This window comes from Coturnix japonica, chromosome W, assembly GCF_054131305.1.
Source record: "Coturnix japonica strain WE chromosome W, WE-NBRP24, whole genome shotgun sequence".
Taxonomy (NCBI): Eukaryota; Metazoa; Chordata; class Aves; order Galliformes; family Phasianidae; genus Coturnix; species Coturnix japonica.
In genome coordinates this window covers 13,564,759-13,579,201 of record NC_140701.1, presented here as the reverse complement: position 1 = coordinate 13,579,201, position 14,443 = coordinate 13,564,759, and the positions used below count along the sequence as shown (strand labels likewise).

The following is a 14,443-nucleotide window of genomic DNA, read 5'->3' as shown; positions in this document are numbered from 1 at the left end:
CCATAAGTGGGAACACAGACCCATAAGCGGGTCACTAGACCCATAAGTGGGAACACAGACCCTTAAGTGTGACCCCATAGGGGCCAATGGGGACCCCCAGCCCCATAAGTGAGTCTCCAGCCCCATAAGTGTGACCCTAAAGCGTTGGAGGTGCCCCCAGCCCCATAAGTGTGACCCCATAGGGGCCAATGGGGACCCCAAGCCCCATAAGTGAGGCTCCAGCCCCATAAGTGGGTCCCTAGACCCATAAGTATGACCCCAGCTCCATAAGTGAGACCCCAAACCTTATGATTCTAGCCCCATAAGTGCCTCCCCAGCCCTATAACTGTGTCCCCAGCCCCATATGTGTAACCCCAAACCCCATAAGTGGGACCCCATAGGGGCCAATGGGGACCCCAGCCCTCTAAATGGGAACACAGACCCATAAGTGGGTCCCCAAACCCCATAACTATAGACTTGGAGATGTCCCCAGCCGTATAAGTGGGTCTCCAGCCCTGTAAGAGAGGCTGGAGACCCATAAGTGTGACCCCATAGGGGCCAATGGGGACCCTAGCCCCATAAGTGTGACCCATAAGTGAGGCTCCAGACCCATAAGTGGGACCAATAAGTGAGGCTCCAGACCCATAAGTGGGTCCTCAGACCCATATGTGGGAATACAGACCCATAAGTGTGACCCATAACTGCATCCCCAGCCCCATAAGTGAGTCTCCAGCCCCATAACTGTGACCCCAAACCCCATAAGTGGGAACACAGACCCATAAGTGCGACCCCAAACCCCATTTATATGGGACCTCATTCATCCCAATGACAATGGGAAGGCCGGCAAGCAACAAGGTGTCATGGTTTAACAATTTTGTAATTTTGCTATCAGTATTCCACATCATAACATCATATAAAGCATGAATAATTTTACTGAATCTGCAACTTACAGAAGAAGACTACATCTCCCAGAGAGCAACACGATAGGTCACGGGACCTGGACTCTATATTAACTTGGTCACAGAACAGACTGACGTCTTTCGAGTTCTGGCGTCCAGGGGAGTGTGTGGGAGCCTTCAGCCGTTCGCCTAGATTCACAGTAGGCCTCTCGGTTACGGGACTCATTCTCTCTCCTATTTTGCTTGATTCGTTAGCTCAATTTTCAATTATATTGTATTATATTGTGTTATCCTGTATTTCGATATAGTATTTAGTAAATAAGTGTGCCTCCTTAGATCGTTGCCGCTGTTTTCTTTTCCTAATTAACTTTTTCCTTTCGGCCTAGGGCCCCTCCGGGGCCCACAGCCCCTGTCACGGACGCAGGTGGATTTTTAGTTCAAACCGTGACACAAGGTAAGTACCCGGACCCATAAGTGGGACCCCATAGAGGTCAATGGGGACCCCAGCCCCATAAGTGGGAACACAGACCCATAAGTGGGACCCATAAGTGAGGATCCAGACCCATAAGTGGGACCCCAGACCCATAAGTGGGACCCAAAACCCCATAACTATGATTCTAGCCCCGTAAGTGTGACCCCATAGGGGGCAATGGGGGCCCCAGACCCATAAGTGTGACCCATAAGTGAAGCTCCAGCCCCATAAGTGGGTCCTCAGACCCATAAGTGTGGCCCCAGCCCCATAACTATAGACTTGGAGAGGTCTCCAGACCCATAAGTGAGGCTCTAGACCCATAAGTAGGTCCCTAAACCCATAAGTGTGAACACAGACCCATAAGTGTGACCCCAAACCCAAAAGTATGATTCTAGCCCCATAAGTGTGACCCCAAACCCCATTTATATGGGACCTCATTCATCCCAATGACAACGGGAAGGCCGGCAAGCAACAAGGTGAGTGCGACCCATAAGTGGGACCCCATAGGGGTCAATGGGGACCCCAGCCCCATAAGTGGGAACACAGACCCATAAGTGGGGGGAGCCCGGACCAATAAGTGGGACCAGAGATCCATAAGTGGGGCCTAAGACCCCATAAGTGGGACCCATAAGTGGGACCCCATAGGGGTCAATGGGGACCCCAGCCCCATAAGTAGGAACACAGACCCATAAGTGTGACCCCAAACCCAAAAGTATGATTCTAGCCCCATAAGTAACACCCCAAACCCTATAAGTGCCACCCCAGCCCCATAAGTGTGACCCATAAGTGAGGCTCCAGACCCACAAGTGTGACCCCATAGGGTCCAATGGGGACCACAGCCCCATAAGTGTCACCCAAAACCGCATAACCGAGACCCTATAAAACTTTGAGATGTCCCCAGCCCCATAAGTGTGACCCCAAAGGGGTCAATGGGGACCGCAGCCCCATAAGTGGGAACACAGACCCATAAGTGTGACCCAAAACCCCATAACTATAGACTTGGAGATGTCCCCAGCCCCATAAGTGCCTCCCCAGCCCCATAAGTAACAATAATAATAAGTTTTCTTTCCTTTAACCCAATTCAGGCCTTTCTGTCCCCATTTCTCGGGGTCGCAAAGGGAAGAAGGTGAAGCCCCACGGCGGCTTCGAGCCCCATAGAAACGACTGGAGCCACAAGTACAACCCGGAAAGCTTGTTCCAGGACGAGACCTACAAGAAACACCTCAAACATCAGAGCAACAAGTGAGTTGGGGGGCACGGCCCCCTAAGTGACATCCAGCCCCATAAGTGGGTCCCAAATGGCCCCATAAGTTGGCTTGGGGGTCCTAATGGGTCCCATAAGTGAGTTGGGGGGCACAGATCGCCCCATAAGTGACCTCCAGACCCATAAGTGGGTCAAAATTGCCCCATAAGTGACCTCCAGCCCCATAAGTGGGGCACAAATCTCCCGATAAACCCCATTTCTTAAGGGTTGGGGTCTTTGGGGTCCCAAATCCCCCCATAAGTGGGTCCCAAATTGCCCCATAAGTGGGTTTGGGGGTCCCAAATCCCCCCATTGACTCAATTTCTTATGGGTTGGGGTCCCAAATGGTCCCATAAGTGACCTCCAGCCCCACAAGTGGGTCAGAATCGCCCCATAAGTGAGTTTGGGGGACACAAATTGCCCCATAAGTGACCCATAACTTATGGGGTTTCCTATGGGGTCCCTTCCTTTCTGACCCATAACTTATGGGGCCCAACTTATGGGGTTTCCTATGGGATCCCTCATTTCTGACCCCCAACTTATGTGGTTTCCTATGTGGTCCCTCATTTCTGACCCATAACTTATGGGACCCAACTTATGGGGTTACTTACGGGGCGCAACATATGGGGTTTCCTATGGGGTCCCCTCATTTCTGACCCATAATTTATGGGTCCCAACTTATGGGGTTTCCTATGGGGTCCCTTCATTTCTGACCCCCAACTTATGGGGCCCAACTTATGGGGTTATTTATGGTGCCCAACTTATGGGGTTTCCTATGGGGTCCCTTCCTTTCTGACCCATAACTTATGGAGCCCAACATATGGGGTTTCCTATGGGGTCCCTCATTTCTGACTCCCAACTTATGGGGTTTCCTATGGGGTCTCTCATTTCTGACAACCAACTTATGGGGCCCAACTTATGGGATTACATACGGGGCCCAACTTATTGGGTTTCCTATGGGGTCCTTTCTTTTCTGACCCATAACTTATGGGTCCCTACTTATGGGGTTTTCTATGGGGCCCAACTGATGGGGTTCCCGATGGGGTCCCTTCATTTCTGACCCCCAACTTCTGGGGTTTCCTATGGGGTCTCTCATTTCTGACCCCCAGTTTATGGGGTTTCCTATGGGGTCCCTTCATTTCTTACCCATAAATTATGGGGCCCAACTTATGGGGTTACTTATGGGGCCAAGCTTATGGGGTTTCCTATGGGGTCCCTTCCTTTCTGACCCATAACATACGGGTCCCAACTTATGGGGTTTCCTATGGGGTCCCCTCATTTCTTACCCATAAGTTATGGGGCCCAATTTACGGGGCCCAACTTATGGGGTTTCCTATGCGGTCCCTTCATTTCTGACCCCCAACTTATTGGGCCCAACTTATGGGGCCCAACTTATGGGGTTTCCTAGGGGTCCCTTCATTTCTGACCCATAACTTATGGGGCCCAACTTATGGGGTTTCCTATGGGGTCCCTCATTTCTGACCCATAACTTATGGGGCCCAACTTATGGGGTTTCCTATGTGGTCCCTCATTTCTGACCCACAACTTATGGGGTTTCCTATGAGGCCCCATCCATTCCTGCCCCGCAACTTATGGGTCCCATAGGGTTCTGCTCCGGGTCCGCATGCTGTATTACCTGAGGCTGGAGGTGATCGGGGACCAGGCCGACAAGGTGCTGGCTGGAGCCATGGCCAGGTGAGTCCTCCTGCCCCACAACTATGTCCTCCAGCCCCATAGCGAGGTCCTCCATCCCCATAGATTGCCATATTAGGGTCCTCCAGCTCCATATTGGGGACCCCAGCCCCATACTGGGGTCATTTGGGATCCCCCAGCCTCATATTAAGGTCCTCCCGCCCCATATTGAGGTCCTCCATCCACATAGATTCCTATATTAGGTTCCTGCAGCCCCATATTGAGGTCCTCCAGCCCCATAGATTCCCATATTATGGTCCTCCAGCCCAATATCTGGACCCCAGACCCATATTAGGGTCCTCCAGCCCCATATTGGGAACCCAGACCTATATTTGGGTCCTCCAGCCCCATAGCGAGGTCCTCCAGCCCCTTAGATTCTCACATTAGGGTCCTCCAGCCCCATATTGAGGACCCCTGCCCCATATTGGAGATCTCCAGCCCCATATTAAGGTCCTCCTGCCCCATAGTGAGGTCCTCCAGCCCCATAGATTGCCATATTAGGGTCCTCGAGCCCCATATTAATGCCCTCCAGCCCCATAGATTCTCACATTAGGGTCCTCCAGCCCCACATTGAGCCCCTTTAGCCCAATATTGGGGTCCTTCAGACTTATACTGGGGACCCCAGACCCATATTGGGGTCCTCCAGCCCCATAGCGAGGTCCTCCAGCCCCCTAGATTCTCATATTAGGGTCCTCCAGCCCCATAGCGAGGTCCTCCAGCCCCACAGATTCTCATATTAGGGTCCTCCAGCCCCATATGAAGGTCCTCCAGCCCCATATTGGTGTCCCCAGCCCCATATTGGGGGTCTTCTAGACCAATTTAGACCCATTTTGTGGTCCTCCAGCCCCATATTAATGTCCTCCAGCCCCATAGATTCCCACCATCTGGTCCTCCCTCCAGCCCCATATTAAGGTCCTCCAGCCCCATATTTGAGTCCTTTGGGGTCCTCCAGCCCCATAGATTCCCTCCCTTCGGTCCTCCAGCCCCACATTGGGGTCATTTGGGATCCCCCAGACCCGATATAGGGGTCTATGAGGTCCTCCATCCCCATATGAAGGTCCTCCAGCCCCATAGATTGCCACTCTATGGTCCTCCAGCCCCATATTGAGGTTCTCCAGCCCCATAGATTCCCATATTAGGGTCCTCCAGCCCCATAGTGAGGTCCTCCTGCCCTATATTAAGCTCCTCCAGCCCCATAGATTCCCACCCCAGCCCCATATTAAGGCCCTCCAGCCCCATATTAAGGTCCTCCAGCCCCATAGATGCCCCCCTGCTTCATATTAAGATCCTCCAGCCCCACATTAAGCCCCTCCAGCCCTATAGATCCCCACTCCAGCCCCATAGATCTTTCTGCCCCACACTGTGCCCCACAGCACCGTGTCCATCTTGTTCCTGTTGCTGGATCAACTGGAGTCCCCCATAGATTCCCACCCCAGCCCCATAGATTCCCACCTCAGCCCCACATGAAGCACCTCCAGCCCCATAGATTCCCATATTAAGCCCCTTTAGTCCCATATTAAGCCCCTCCAGCCCCACATTAAGACCCTCCAGCCCCATATAGAGCCCCTCCAGCCCCATAGATCCCCCCCCCCTGCCCCACATTAAGCTCCTCCAGCCCCATAGATTCCCATATTAGGGTCCTCCAGCCCCATAGATTCACACTCCAGTCCCATAGATTCCCACCCCAGCCCCATAGATTCCCCCCCCCCCCCGCCCCACTTTAAGCCCATCCTGCCCCATATTAAGGTCCTCCAGCCCCATAGATTCCCATATTAGGGTCCTCCAGCCCCATAGATTCCCCCCCTGCCCCACATTGAGCCCCTCCAGCACCATATTAATCCCCTCCAGCCCCACATTAAGCCCCTCCAACCCCATAGATCCCCATATGAAGGTCCTCCAGCCTCATAGATTCCCACCCTCTTGTCCTCCAGCCCCTTAGATTCCCACCCTCTTGTCCTCCAGCACCATATTGGGATCCTCCAGCCCCATCGATCCCCCCTCTGCCCCACATTAAGCCCCTCCAGCCCCATATTAATGTCCTCCAGCCCCAGATGAAGCTCCTCCAGCCCCATAGATTCCCATATTAAATTCCTCCAGCCCCATAGATTCCCATATTAAGGTCCTCCAGCCCCACATGAAGCTCCTCCAGCCCCATAGATTCCCATATTCCGGTCCTCCAGCCCCATAGATTCCCATATTCCGGTCCTCCAGCCCCATAGATTCCCATATTAAGCCCTTCCAGCCCCATAGATCCCTCCTGCCTCACACTGTGCCCCACACTGTGCCCCACAGCGCCGTGTCCATCTCGTTCCCGTTGCTGGATCAACTGGAGCCCCCCACGTCCTGGTGGGACACAGAGGCCGACAAGTCTCTCCTCATCGGGGTCTTCAAACATGGTATTTTTGGGCTGAAATATGGCGATTTTGGGTCATCTTGGGGTCATAAAATATGATATAAAATATGGGGTGGATTTGGGGCTGAAAAATGGGGTTTTGGAGGTTTTTTGGCTCAAAAATACGGTTTTTAGGGGCTTCAAAAATGGTATTTAATATGGGGGGTGGAGGGTGGATTTGGGGCTTAAAAACAGGGAATTTGTGTCATTTTGGGGGTCTTCAAATACGGTATATAATATGGGGGGGAGGGGGGGAGGGTGGATTTAGAGCTTAAAAACAGGGATTTTGGGTCATTTTGGGGGCTTCAAAATGGGGTATTTAATATGGGTGGGGGGAGGGTGGATATTAGGCTGAAAAACGTGGATTTGGGGTCTTTTTTTGTACTCCAAAATGGGGTTTTTGGGGTCGTCCAATATGGTATTTAATATGAAGGGGGAGGGTGGATTTTGGGCTTAAAAATTGCATTTTTGGGTCTTTTTTTGTGCTTCAAAAAAGGATATATAATATAGGGGTGGGGGGGCAGTGGATTTTGGGCTTAAAAACGTGGATTTGGGGGCTTATTTTGGGCTCAAAAATGGGGTTTTTGGGGTCTTCAAACACCGTATGTAATATGGGGGTGGGTGGTCTTATTTTGGGCTTAAAAACGGCATTTTGGGTCTCTTTTTTGTTGTATTAGGCGAAATCAGACCCTCGGGATGTAACGTGATAGGCCCTCCCCTGCTGGGTCATGCATATGTATAAAAGATAAGGATGAAACTGGATACCTATATAAGGGACCCTCACATTCCAATAAACGCCATTTTACAGCTCACCATAATGGTGTAACAAACAGCTGTGACTTGGTGGGGCCGTCGATACACATTCACAAAGGGACTTGACTTTCCAGGTTACCAGATCGGAGGTAACAAATGGTGCCCCGTGTGAGGAAAAGTCCTGGAGGTGAGTGTGCGGCCCCGTCCAGCAGCATTCCACACATTCCACATCCTTATCTCTTGACCAGCAGAAGCCTTCCTCGGAGGCCCCATCACGGTATCCAAAGCAACCTGCGTTCCTTCGCCCATCCTTGGGGGTGGGGAAGGGGAGTGAGCAGGGGCGGGAGGATGGGTCCCTTCCTCGAGATGGGATGTGTTGTGGGTGTGGTTCCGCCCCGGGGGGCGGGGTGGATAAGACTAACCAAGATGGAAGCCAATCCGCATCAGCGGGGGCGGAGGCAGAGGCGTTCCTAATCATCATAACCCTTCCCCAAGAGGGTGGGCTACTGGTCCAGCTCTACCTGGGGGGAGGGAGAGGGGAGAACAAGAGCGACCAAGTCTCGGATTGGTCAAAGATAAGGGAGGCATTCCTTTTTATCGTTAATTGGGGGCCCGGTCAGGGGGCCCCGGGCTCGAGTGGAGCCTCTGAAGCAGAAACAAGACCAGCTGACGAGCGAGCCACGGCAGCCCGAGTTGGAGTCGGTTAAACTCCTGCTGATAACTTGGAGGAGAGGAAGAATGCTTAGGATAAACTGTATTGATTATTGTCACTGTCTTTGTGATTGTTAAATGTTTATGGTATATGAAAGTATAAATGCAAATGGTATATGGAACTGTTAATGTTATAGGGATGTGTAAACATGAATGCTATATGGAAGTGGAATTATTAATGTTACATGGAAGTGTAATTGAGGGTTCGAGTAGTGGAATTATGAAAAACAAAAAACAGCAAAAGGTTACAGAAGAACAGTGAGTTAAAATATTGAATGTGATCTGCTCTAGCCAGAGAAGTTTAAGTGCCAGCAAGAGAACGCAAACCCCCGCGCTGCCCTTCCCTCACTGCTTAGCCCGCCCCCCCCCCCCCCCCCCCCCCCCGCCCCTCGGCTCCGCCGCTTGTGAAAGTAAACAAATCGTTACTTCCGAATGGGACAAAAGCAAATCTCTTGCTAGTCGGAGCAAGAATGTCTTCATTTTCTCCCAATAATATACACATTTAGGGAACTAGGGCAGGGTACTTGGACAAATTTGTTGATTGAGCTTGGAAATTGTGGGGAATTTCCAAGGGGGAATTCTGGTGGTGGAGTTGGATGGAACGGTGGCAGCTGTACTAGAGCAGGTCCTGAAGATCCCAGGATGAGTTTTGCCCGTAGTGGGCTGAATGCAATGTGCTCACAGCAGTGCAAAGATATTTGTTTTCTGACAGTTTCAGGTGCATCTCACTCTGTACTGCATCAAGAATTACTATACTACCCATAGATGATTTTTGTAACTATAGTAGGAGTAGGTCAACAAGAAAAAGCTTACCAATTAAAAGAAAAAAGAAGAAAGCTAAGGGTGAAGCAAGTAACAATAGAAATAAGTGACTATACCTGTTAATAACTTTTCTGAGTAGTTTGTATTGTAGAGAGATCTAATATAGTGGTTTGTTATCTTTTAAGAGCAGGTGTTCCACCTGGGCTCTGTATCATGCACTGGCCATGCATATATGGAGTACATGTGAAAAAAGCCCTGCACAGGAGAGAATCTGTGATGGGTGAGAAAGGCAAGTGCACTTTGAAGCAGGGGACGCCCTGCAGGCACTGCCTATCGCATCCACCACTACTGTGTTCCTTCTCTCTCCTTTTGGTGGTTTGTCACCTCATAGTTGTCGATAAGTAATAATACATTAGCTTAGAAATTTTCATTTATAGAATTGTCTAAAATGAATGCTGGAATGAGTGTGTATATGTCAACTCAAAAAATTATGACGTTACATGTAACCTTATGTTTAGCGCATTATCAGTCAAGGTTTTGATTGAGTGATGATGATTATGTTAACATTTAAGTCCCCTGCAGCTCAGCGACACTGGGCCACTGCCATCATGGTCCTTGGTGTGCTGCGACACATCAAGACAGACAATGGCTCGTGCTTCATCTCAAGATCTACTCAAGGAGCATTGGGGAATATCTCACTCGACGGGCATCGCTGGGAATTCCCAGGGACAAGCATTGTGGAAAGGGCCAACCGTCTCCTGAAGGACAAGATACGTGTCCTTGGGGAGGGAAAGGTAACAGTGGTAGGATCCCAATAGCCCAGCAGGCTGAAGTATTGGCACAGCACATTATGCAATCAATCATTTTGAACGAAGAGGTTATGCCGCAGTAAAGGACAGAGAATCAGGAAAAATTTTATGGGTCCCATCGAGAAAAGTAAAACCTGATGCAGTGATCACCCAAAAGGGCGGTCTGGGAGAAACAGAAAACTAATCGAAAGCTGAGTACTTTTCTTTCAGGCATGCTGTTTTACAGAAAAGAGCTGCAATAGATTTCCTGCTGCTGGCTCAAGAGGCACAGGTGCAAGGACTTTGAATGAGAAAATGGAGTTCCAGCAGATATATGAGAAGCTTTGAGCAGAAGGATGAACTGTATAATATAGCCCAAGATGCCTTGAAAATACTAACTAAAGAAACACTAACATTATTACACACTGCACCACATACCTCTGCATGTTTACGTCACTTTTTAAATAACTCACCACAAAAATTTATATAAGTACTAACACTTTTATATACTAGGATTAGGATTGGCGCTTGCGTTGTAACGGGGCATGGTTTTGTTAAGCATGGGGAGAGGGAGATGTTGTATTAGGCGAAATCGGACCCTCGGGATGTAACGTGATAGGCCCTCCCCTGCTGGGTCATGCATATGTATAAAAGATAAGGATGAAACTGGATACCTATATAAGGGACCCTCACATTCCAATAAACGCCATTTTACAGCTCACCATAATGGTGTAACAAACAGCTGTGACTTGGTCGGGGCCGTCGATACACATTCACAAAGGGACTTGACTTTCCAGGTTACCAGATCGGAGGTAACACTTTTTGTGCTTCAAAAGGGGGTATATAACATAGCAGCGGGGGTGGGAGGATTTTGCGCTGAAAAACGCGGATTTTGGGTCTTCTTTTGGGCTCCAAAATTAGTTTTGACAGTCTTCAAATATGGAATTTAATATGGGGGTGTCATGGTTTTGTAATTTTGTAATTTTGCTATCAGTATTCCACATCATAACATCATGTCAAGTATGGATACTTCTGTTGAATGTGCAGTCCACAGAAGAAGACTACATATCCCAGAGAACAACAGGAGTAACAATAAGTCACGGGACCAGGACTCTATATAATCTCGTTCCCAGGCTGGAGTGCCCTCCTTCTTCTCTCGAACTTCTCGGAGAGTGGGAAGCGTTCCAGCCGTGTCGCCTAGAGTTCACAGTAGGCCTCTCGGTTTTCGGAGACTCTCTCTCTCTCTGTTTCGTTCGATTTGTTAGCCTTAATTATATTATATTGTGTTATCTTGTATTTCGATATCATATTTAGTAAAATAAGTTTTTCCTCCTTAGATTGTCGCTGTTTTATCCCACTCCCCTTTTCCCCCTCCTTTCCGGGCCCCGGGGGGGGGGGCGTGGGGTGGCTTCCCCTGTCACGGGCATAGGTAAATCTAAGTAACTCGTGACAGATTTTTTGGTGGAGAATGCGGGCATAGAGCTTTTTAGCTTTTAGAACAACTCTCTCTTTGCTCTTAAAGAGCTTCGTTACGGGAGTGTTGGGAGTGTTATCTTTCCGTAGCTGCTCACGGAGAACGTGACCTTGAAATACCAGACAAATTGTCAACATTAAGGGCTGCTGCACATTCTCAGCACTGCTATCTAACTTTTGTGTAGAAAACAAAGGGATTTCTTTCTCCCTTAGAGCAAAGCTAGCTAGCTCTGACTTTTACAGAGCCTGCCAGCTATGAATCCACTCTTCATCCCAGTTGCTCTGTTTAAGGGATTGAAAGCAATTATGATCTTCTTAGGCCAGCTGGACAGCCTTTACCTCTGCAAACTGACTTGATTCTCCCTTACCTTCAGTGGCCTCTGCAACCTGTCGTGTGGGGCTCCACACAGCAGCTTTCCATTTGCGATGCTTCCCTACAATGCGACATGATCCGTCAGTGAATAGGGCATATTTCTTTTCATTTTCTGGTAATTCGTTGTATGGTAGGGCCTCTTTAGCACGTGATACCTCTTCTGCTGGTGATGTTCCAAACTTTTTATCTTCAGGCCAGTCCATGATTACCTCTAGGATTCCTGGACGATTGAGGTTTCCCATTCGCGCTCGCTGTGTAATCAGCGTAATCCACTTGCTCCAGGTGACATCGGTAGCATGATGGGTGGAGGGAACCTGTCCTTTGAACATCCAGTTCAGCACTGGCAGTCGAGGTGCCAAAAGGAGCTGTGTTTCAGTCCCGACTACTTCGGAAGCAGCCCGAACCCCCTCATACGCGGCTAAGATCTCCTTCTCAGTTGGAGTGTAGCACTCTTCAGACCCCTTATATGATCGACTCCAGAATCCCAGGGGTCGGCCTCGGGTCTCTCCTGAGGCTCTTTGCCACAAACTCCAAGTGGGGCCTTTCTCTCCAGCAGCAGTATAGAGGATGTTCTTTACATCCTGTCCAGTCCGTACTGGCCCCAGGGCCACGGCACGGGCTATTTCTTGTTTAATCTGTTAAAAAGCCTGCTGCTGCTGAGGGCCCCATGCAAAATAATTCTTCTTCCGCGTTACCTGATAAAGGGGGCTTACAATGAGGCTGTAGTTTGGAATGTGCATCCTCCAAAAGCCCACTGCACCCAGGAAAGATTGTGTCTCTTTCTTGCTAGTTGGTGGAGACATGGCAGTGATTTTGTCGATCACATCTGCTGGGATGTGACGACGTCCATCCTGCCACTTTATACCTAAGAACTGAATTTCCTGGGCAGGTCCTTTTACTTTGCTTCGCTTAATAGCAAAGCCAGCTTGTAGAAGAATCCGGATTATCTGCTCTCCTTTTGTGAAAACTTCTTCTGCTGTATCGCCCCACACAACAATGTCATCAATGTACTGCAGGTGTTCAGGAGCACCACCCTGTTCCAGTACAGTTTGGACCAACCCATGGCAAATGGTTGGGCTGTGTTTCCACCCCTGGGGCAAACGGTTCCAAGTATACTGAATGCCCCTCCAGGTGAAGGCAAACTGTGGCTTGCATTCTGCGGCCAAAGGAATAGAAAAGAAGGCATTGGCAATGTCAATGGTGGTATACCATTTGGCTGCTTTTGACTCCAGCTCGTACTGGAGTTCCAACATGTCCGGCACAGCAGCGCTCAATGGGGGTGTGACCTCATTCAGGCCACGGTAGTCTACTGTCAGCCTCCATTCTCCACTGGCTTTACGCACTGGCCATATGGGGCTGTTAAAAGGTGAGTGAGTTTTACTGATCACTCCCTGATTCTCCAACTGGCGAATCAAATCATGAATGGGAAGCAAGGAATCCCTGTTGGTGCGATACTGTCGTCTGTGCACTGTCTTTGTAGCAATCGGTACCTGCTGCTCTTTTACTCGTAACAGCCCCACAACAGACGGGTCCTCTGACAGGCCGGGCAAAACAGACAGCTGCTTAATGTTGTCCATGTCTACAGCAGCTATCCCAAAGGCCCATCGATACCCCTTAGGATCCTTGAAATGCCCCCTTCTGAGGTAATCAATACCCAGTATACATGGAGCCCCTGGGCCAGTCACAATAGGATGTTTTTGCTAGTCTTTGCCAGTGAGGCTTATTTCAGCCTCCAGCACAGTCAATTCTTGAGAGCCCCCAGTCACTCCAGAAATATGGATTGATTCTGTCCCTTCATGACTGGAGGGCATTAGGGTGCACTGTGCACCGGTATCCACCAGCGCCTTATATTCCTGTGGTTCTGATGTGCCAGGCCATCGAATCCACACAGTCCAATAAACTCTATTATCCCTTTCCCTCCCCTGACTGAGGGCAGGGCCCCTCTATTGGTTACCTGTGATGACTGGAGCAACTCCACTGGTGGTTGGTATGTCTAGTAGTTCTTTCACCCGTGCTCGTAGTGCAGACGTGGGCTGATCATGCCACTTCCTCATGTCTTCTCCACGGTCACGTAGGTAGCGCCACATGGAAACACGCGGTGCAATCGTACTGTTGTTCTTTGCTCGAGCTGGGAAGCGTGTGCGTTTAACAGCTGAGACTTTTGATGATGCAGGTGGGGAGTAGGACTGGACTAGTTTGATCAGATCCTTCATTAGACCTGGTGGCACGTACGAGGATTGACCTTCATCAGTTGTTTCTGATACTATTACGGGATCATTACAATTAGTTGATGGAAACAATTTCTTGCACATTTCATCTACTCGGTTTTCTAGCCGTGAGATGGCAGAAACAGCGGCATGCAGTTGGGGGAGCTGCTGATCGGTGGTTTGAAGCATTATAATCAGCTCAACAACTCGGGGCCATCTGTCCACGAATCCTTTAGATCCTGATACCAATGACTGTGCAATTCTCTCTGGTGCTGTACTTGTGATTTTCTGCCACATGTCAGGATCGGCCCTCACTCAGGGTCAACTTCGCTTGGATCAGGGCTGTACAACATTTTCGCCATGGCCAATTCCCTCAGGCGCTGAATACCTTTTTGGACGGTATTCCAACTATCAAATTTAGGCTTCAAAGCATCCTTATAGGGGTACCTTTCTCTCACGGCTTCTAACAGCCGCAACCAGAGAGTGGCAGCTCCATCCGAACATCTGCTAATCCCTCTGTCGATACCTGCATCTTGGGCAATGCTTCCTAGTTGGCGAGCTTCATTACCATCTAGAGACAAGCTGTTGGCCCCGTTGTCCCAGCAGCGAAGCAACCAAGCAAGGATACCTTCATCTTGACGCCGTGTGAACTCCTTTCTTGAGCCTTGGATTTCAGTCAGCTTCAGAGGTCGACAATAG

At 49.7% G+C, this 14,443-nt stretch overlaps 1 protein-coding gene across 1 annotated transcript in view; it reads left to right on the top strand.

Annotated features, from left to right (window-relative positions):
• The window catches only part of LOC146754534 (uncharacterized), a 329,845-nt gene that overhangs the window by 71,811 nt on the left and 243,591 nt on the right, over positions 1-14,443 (top strand). Inside the window, exon 2 of the mRNA XM_085527664.1 lies at positions 9,438-10,503. The gene's annotated coding sequence lies outside the window, so the exon portion shown is untranslated. The remainder of the gene's footprint in view (positions 1-9,437; positions 10,504-14,443) is intronic.